This window comes from Corvus brachyrhynchos, unplaced genomic scaffold (assembly GCF_000691975.1).
Source record: "Corvus brachyrhynchos isolate BGI_N302 unplaced genomic scaffold, ASM69197v1 scaffold182, whole genome shotgun sequence".
In the NCBI taxonomy this organism is placed as follows: domain Eukaryota; kingdom Metazoa; phylum Chordata; class Aves; order Passeriformes; family Corvidae; genus Corvus; species Corvus brachyrhynchos.
Window position 1 is genome coordinate 533,133 of NW_008236807.1, and position 7,507 is coordinate 540,639.

Sequence of the window (7,507 nt, forward strand, 5' to 3'; positions counted from 1 at the left end):
AAAAACAGAAAGTGAAAACTGAACCGGAAAGAGAGCGAGGGGCCGCCCGCGGGTTTTCCTCTTCCCGCGGTCACCGGCCTTGCTTGGTCATGGCCGGCTTTTCCTCTTCCCGCGGTCACCGGTCCTGGCTGCCCGTGCCCGGCTTTTCCTCTTCCGTGCCGTCCCTCAGACTGCTCGTTGTGAACTCCTGGCTCGGCCATCAGTGTTTGCTCTTGGTGTGGATCTTGCCCCAGTCCTGTCTCGACCTCCTCCTCGATCACCTCAGCCCTTCCATGCCTGACTTGAGCTCTTCCCACTGCCCCTTCCCTCATCCCCTCACATCATGGCGAGAGACCCTTTCTGACCTCAGTTCTTCCCTTTCAGCGTTTTCCCTCTTTTGGATCTTCCCTCAATCTCCCCCAATTCCCTCCCTGACCAACTCACCCTTGTTTTGGATCTTCCCTCAGTCCCACAAACCCATTTCCTCATTCCCTTCGTCCCTCACATCATTCCTTGAGGCCATTCCCTCACCTCAGTCCTTCCCCCTCAGTATTTTCCCTCAGCTCCTTGCTTTGGGCCTTCCCTCAGTCCCAAAATTCCTTTCCTTATCCCCTCACAGTTCCCACCATGGCCAGAGCCCCTTCCCTCACCTCAGTCCTTCCTCCTCAATCCTTTCCCTGATCCCCTCAGCCCTGCCATACCTGACTTCAGCTCTTCCCACAACTCCTCAAGGACAAACTGTCTCCTTGCTGGGCTGATCTGGGCAGATTCCAGGTGCTACAGAAAAACGGGATTATTTATATTCTTTTTGTGCTTAAACATCCATTTCCCTGTGGGTGTGTGGCCTGGAGCCACCCCGTGAGGGACTGCGGGGGTATCCCAACCCATGTCCATGGGGGACAAGGGGGTATGGGGAGCAGGGATGGGGCTGAGGGTTGAAGGGAAGCTCTGAGGTGAGTGACACAAAAATGGGGTGAGGAGATGAGGGAAGGGGCCAGAATGGATAAAGAAATCTGGGAAAAGGCCCTGAGGGAAGGGGCTGAGGGGGTCAGGGAAGGGGTTTTGGGGGGATTGAGGGAAGGCACTGAGGGGGAAGGACTGAGGTGAGGGAAGGGACTCAGGGAATGATGTGAGGGGAAAGGGACTGAGGGAAGGTGCAAAATGAGGAGCTAAGGAAAAATACTGGGCCAGAACAGATAAATGATGGGGAAAGGCCCTGGGGGAAGGGGCTGAAGGAAGAGCCAAAGAAAGTGGCTGAGGAGGTCAGGGAAGGGGTTTTTGGGGAGACTGAGGGAAGGCACTGAGGGGGAAGGACTGAGGTGAGGGAAGGGACTCAGGGAATGATGTGAGGGGTGAGAGAAGGAATGAGGGAACAGGGACTGAGGGAAGATCCAAAATGAGGAGCTGAGGAAATACACTGAGGGGGAAGGACTGAGGTGAAGGAAGGGGTTTAAGGAATGATGTGAGGGAATGAGAAAAGATCCAAAGCAGAGCTCTGGGGAAGGCCCTGAGGTGAGGGACGGGCTCAGAGCAGGAGAAGACTGAGGGAATGAGGGTGAGTGCCACAGAAATGGGGTGAGGAGAGGAGGGAAGGGGCCAGAATGGATAAAGAAGTCTGGGGAGAGGCCCTGAGGGAAGGGGCTGAGGGGATCAGGGAAGGGGCTTTGGGGGGGATTGAGGGAAGGCACTGAGGGGAGGGAAGGGACGGACTCAGGGAATGATGTGAGGGATGAGGAAAAGAAGAAATGAGGGGAGAAGAACTGAGGGAAGATCCAAAATGAGGAGCTGAGGAAAAGCACTGGGCCAGAACAGATAAAAATGATGAGGAAAAGCCATGAGGGGAGGGGCTGAGGGAAGAGCCAAAGGAAGCAGCTGAGGGGATCAGGGAAGGGGGTTTGGGGGGACTGAGGGAATGCACTGAGGGGGAAGGACTGAGGTGAAGGAAGGCGTTTAAGGAATGATGTGAGGGGGTGAGGGAATGAGGAAAGATCCAAAACAAAGCTCTGGGGAAGGCACTGAGGTGAGGGACGGGTTTGGAACAGGAAGAGACTGAGGGAGTGAGGGTGAGGGACACAAAAATGGGGTGAGGAGATGAGGGAAGGGGCCAGAATGGATGAGGAAAAGATGGGGAGAGGCCCTGTGGGAAGGGGCTGAGGGGATCAGGGAAGGGGTTTTGGGGGGACTGAGGGAAGGCACTGAGGGGGAAGGACTGAGGTGAGGGAAGGGACTCAGGGAATGATGTGAGGGGTGAGAGAAGGAATGAGGGAACAGGGACTGAGGGAAGATCCAAAATGAGGAGCTGAGGAAATACACTGAGGGGGAAGGACTGAGGTGAAGGAAGGGGTTTAAGGAATGATGTGAGGGAATGAGAAAAGATCCAAAGCAGAGCTCTGGGGAAGGCCCTGAGGTGAGGGACGGGCTCAGAGCAGGAGAAGACTGAGGGAATGAGGGTGAGTGCCACAGAAATGGGGTGAGGAGAGGAGGGAAGGGGCCAGAATGGATAAAGAAATCTGGGGGAAGGCCATGAGGGTCGGAGCCAAAGGAAGGGGCTGAGGGGATCATGAAAGTCCCTTTTGATGGTTCTGAGTTGCCTCATCCCAGTATCAGTGAACCCTACATGGAACAGCAGGAGCAGATGATCATTTTTAGGGTTCACCAGGCTGGGCTCAGAAACACCAAAAATGCATCAAATGGCGAATGTTGCAATCGACTTTGGAGCGGGGAACAGGGAGATCTGGACTTGCCCAACCTCTTACACAAGAGGCTGTAGGAACACCCCGTGCCGAACGCTGGGGCAAAGGTTGTGTTTGGCTGAGCAGTGAGTCTTGGAGGGGATTCCACTTGGGATTCCAGGTGCTTTTGGCAACGAGATCCACGGTGCTGCATCCGTAATAAATTTATGGAGAAGCTGCTTCCCGATCCTTGCCGGGATTTGAGGGTCTCAGTGCTCAGTGCCCAGGATCTGGTTTAGCTCTGCTGAGCCTTGCAGGAAAGATTGGCAAACGAGCTAAAAAAGGAGAAGGAACAACGATGGGACAACTCATTTATAAATGAGTCACTTATTACCCAAATAAGTCAGGAACGTGCCCTCACGGATATTTCACCCATCCTAAGAATTTGCTACAGCAGCAATGGAAAGTGCAAAGTGCTGCTGCCTGGTGAAAAATGAAGGTGGGGGGAAGAAAAAGTGGCTTTTTTTGGGGCAGGGCACCATTTATGGCAAAAAATTTCCCAGCAGTGTGTCTCCAATTTGCCAGATCCATGGATTCTTCTAGCTCTTGCTGGCAGATAAAAACCTGGAATTCTCACTGAGACAGAAATATGTTCCCAGATGCCCTTTGAAGGGGGAAAATCAACAGCCCTGTGCCTTGATCTAAGAGATGTGAGGAGGTCTCTGAGGTTCTGGAGCAGATCCACAGTCAGAACATCCAAATTCCCACCTCCAGTGGGATCATTCAATCACTGTCCCAATGAAATCCAAGTATTTTAGTGTTGGGAATTACTTGTGGTGAGGAAACGTAGAATTCCAAATTTCCTTTTTCAGTGCTTAGAAAAGCAAAGAATTCGAAGGGATTTTGTCCTCATTGATCCCGATGTTTGGACTGGATCATCCTAAAGGTCTTTTCCACAATCCATGATTCTGTTAACTTTGCTGGGGAGGGGAACTGGAGCCTCTGGAGGTCGAAGCCCATTTCTAAGCGGAGTTTCTCTGCCCCTCTTTGGTGCCTCATGACTTTTTTGGGTGGTGACAAGGCAAGCCCATGATGTCACCGTGGTGGGCACCCGCTTCCTGGCAAGGCTCTATTTTGGCTTCTTTGAAACCTTGACTCACAAGGCTCTAGCCTACTTAAGTCAGAATTAAAGAAGTCATTTGGAGTTTTATTTCCTCTTTTATTCAGAAAACCAACAGAAAGAAAATGAGTGATCCCTGCAGATTCTGTCCGTGAAAGAAAAAAGAGTCGAGTGGGAGGCGGCAGCGTTTCCTGAGGACAGCTGTCCTGCTGGATGATGTCAGGGTAAAGCAAATCGTGAAATCTGAGCTCGTTTTTGGCTGTGTGGGGCAGTGCCAGGAGCCCAGTGTGAAAACACAAACACTGCAGAGGATCCTTTTCCGTGCCCTGGGTGAATCCCAGGAATTCCTGGGAATGCTGAGTTTCTCTGCTTTTCTCCTATTTCCTTATGATCATGGAACGGTTTGGGTGGGAAGAGACCTTCAACATCTCCCAGTTCCGTGTTCCAGGAGTCCTTCCGTGGGCAGGGACACCTCCCACTATCCCAGGTTGCTCCAACCTGGCCTTGGACGCTTCCAGGGATGGAGCAGCCACAGCTTCTCTGGGAATCCTATCCCAAGGCCTCACCATCCTCACACATCATTTGTGACGTGAGAGGTTGGGTTGGTTTTTTCCCTTGATTTCCACAGGTTTGTGATCATATGATTTCGGTCTCTTCCATGAATTTTTGAAGCCATTATTCCAGTTTGGCAGCAAGGCTTTCCCAGACTGGCTTCTCCAACTTTCTCCAAAATCAGTGGTTTCCTGGAGGATCCTCTTCCTCTCCTGCTCATGAGCTCGAGTTTAGAGCCCCTTGGCTGGGAAAACTCTGCCTGAGGACCTTGGCTGAAAGGGAAAGTGAGCCCAGAGAACTTGGGGCTTCCTCTGATCTCCTTATCTTTGGCTGCTGCTGCTCCTGAGCCTGGAAAAGCTGTGGAGTTCTTGGCGGAATTGTCGCCTTCCCACTGTGAAAAAAATGGATGCGAAGATTTCTGGGTGCTCAAGAAGGGCTTTGGACCCTCCTGCTTTAACCCAGGTGGACAGAGAGAGGTTTGCTCCCCCCATTTATGCTCTGCTTGTCAAACCAAACTGCAGGAAAAAAAGCCTAAAATGCAAAATCTGGACTTTTGGACCCAAATTTCAGCTTCATTCCACACCACTCTCAAGGTGGGTGTCACCCTCTAAAGGTGTCTCACCCCATTTTTCCCTCAGCTCAAGAAAAACTCCCTTCATCTCTGAAATCTTGCAGCAAGACAAGCAAATTTTGATTGATTTTATTTTTCCCCTTGAATTTTGTCACATCTGTCAAAAAAAAAAGTGAAAATCTTCCAAAAAAGAAGCAAAAATCTTAAAAAAAGGTGAAAGGCTTCGAGAAAAAGGGAAAATCTTCCCAAAAAAGCATGAAAACCTTTAAAAAAATTGAAAATCTTAAAAAAAATCAGAATCTTCCCAAAAAAGTGAAAATCTTTTTTTTTTAAGTGAAAACCTTAAAAAAAAAAAGAAAATCTTTTAAAAAATGTGAAAATCTTCCCCAAAAAAGGGAAAATCTTCCCCAAAAAGGGGAAAATATTCCAGAAAAAGTGAAACACCTTTAAAAAAATTGAAAATCATAAAAAAAATTAAAATCTTCCAAAAAAAGTGAAAATCTTCCAGAAAAAGTGAAAATCTTCAATAAAAGTGTGAAAATCTTGGAAAAGAAGTGACAACCTTAAAAAAAATCAAAATCTTCCAAAAAGTGTGAAAATCTTCCCAAAAAGTGTGAAAATCTTCCCAAAAAGTGTGAAAATCTTCCCAAAAAGTGAAAATCTTTTTTAAAAAATTGAAAATCTCAAAAAAATCCTGAAAATCTTAAGAAAACTGAATTTTTTTAAAAAATGTGAAAATCTTCCAAAAAAAATGGAAAGCTTCAATAAAAGTGTGAAAATCTTTTTAAAAAGTGAAAATCTTAAAAAAAATTAAAATCTTTAAAAAAACATGAAAATCTTCCCCAAAAAGTGAAAAACCTTTAAAAAAATGGAAAACCTTTTTAAAAATTAAGATCTTCTAAAAACAAGTGAAAACCTCTTTAAAAAGAAGGAAAATCTTCCCCAAAAAAGTGAAAAATCTTTAAAAAAATGCAAAAATCTTCAGTGGAGTGTGAAAATCTTCCCAAAAAAGTGAAAAATCTTCCCGAAAAAGTGAAAATCTTCAATAAAACTGTGAAAATCTTCAATAAAAGTGTGAAAATCTTAAAAAAAAAGGTGAAAATCTACCCACAAAAGTGAAATTCATTTTTTTAAAAGCCAAAATCTTCCCCCTAAAAAGTGCAAATCTTCCAAAAAAGGGTGAAACTCCTCCAAAATGCCCCATGGAGGAGCATCTTTGGTGCTTCTCCCGCTGCCTTCCGGCACCGCTCTCATCCCAGTCAAACCCAGTTAAGATTTTTCCCTTCTGCTTCCATTTATTTTTGGGTTGGCTTTTCCTTTTTGGCCGTTTTGGCACCTTGCAGCTTCCTCGTGCTGCTCTGTGCCGGTGCCACACATCTTGAAACAGTTCTGGTGGCTTTTGAGTCAGGCCTAAAGTTAAACCACCCCCGCCCAAAGGCTCGGACTAAACCCAGCTTAGAGGAATGGTGTTTTCACAACGGGGAAAACCCCACCGAATCCTCAGGAAATGCCTCAAAGGTGACAAGAAAGTGAGGAAATGTCTGGATGTTTTCAGCAGGGAGCAGATTATTAATTTTTTCCCATTATTTTTGCCGTTTTCCCTCCCCCGTTTTTTTTACTAAATCGTTCTTCAAAATAATTTTCATTATTTTGTTATTTCGCGACGTGGATCTCCAAATATTGAGTGGAAATAGGAATTCTTGCCAGGAATTCTTGCTCTTTACCAGCTACAGCTGGAGCCAGGAGATACGAGCTCTTTCCAAAAGGTTTGATCCCGGCAAAAATCCTGGAATCATGGAATGGTTTGGGCGGGAAGGGACCTTAAAGCTCATCCAGTTCCAAGGGCACGGACACCTTCCGTTATCCCAGGTTGCTCCAACCTCACCTTGGACAATTCCAGGCATGGAGCAGCCCCAGTTCCTCTAGAAAATCTCCCTTGCTGAGAGATTTCATCCTGGAAAAATCCTCCAACTGTCTCACTTGGCAGGGTGGGACAATTCGAAGTTTTTATGGAATGATTTCCACTGATTTTCCTATCCTGTCCATCCTTGTGCTGACCTGGAGTTTCCTGCTGGATTTGGGTCATTTCATCCTCTCGCAGTGGGAAAAATTGGGTTGCTCCAAACTGGGTATTTTTTTCCAAACTGGATATTTTTTTCCAAAATGGATATTTTTTTCCAGAATGGGTATTTTTCTCCAAAATGGGTATTTTCAGGAGAAAAATGCCCACTGCTGGAAAACATGGATTTTTCCATCCAAGCAGGGAACAAGGACAGGGTGGATTTCTGTGTTAGGAGTGAAGTCACTGCAGAATACAAGCAACAGAATTTGACTTCTTATTTTCTCCCTAAAAATTGGAATTTCCTAAAAAATGTAAAAATGCAGGAATCCTGCAGGATCTCTTCTTGGAGGAGCAGCTCTCCTTGAAGAGAGAGGACCCCTGCACCCCATACCAGTACCCCCAGTACCCCCTGCACCCCATACCAGTACTCCCAGTGCCCTTATGGACACACACCAGTGTCCCCAGTACCCCCACCCCACACCCACCAGTACCCCCTGCACCCCATACCAGTGTCCCCACTCCTCCTTCCCTGCATCCACCAGCGTCCCCAT

The 7,507-nt window shown here is 47.2% G+C and overlaps 1 long non-coding RNA gene across 1 annotated transcript; it reads left to right on the forward strand.

Annotated features, from left to right (window-relative positions):
* Positions 1-29: 29 nt before the first annotated feature.
* LOC108445136 lies at positions 30-5,083 on the forward strand. Its single transcript, XR_001859885.1, has 3 exons — positions 30-215; positions 3,879-3,995; positions 4,444-5,083. It is a non-coding gene; the product is annotated as an uncharacterized LOC108445136 (long non-coding RNA).
* The last annotated feature ends 2,424 nt before the right edge of the window (positions 5,084-7,507 follow it).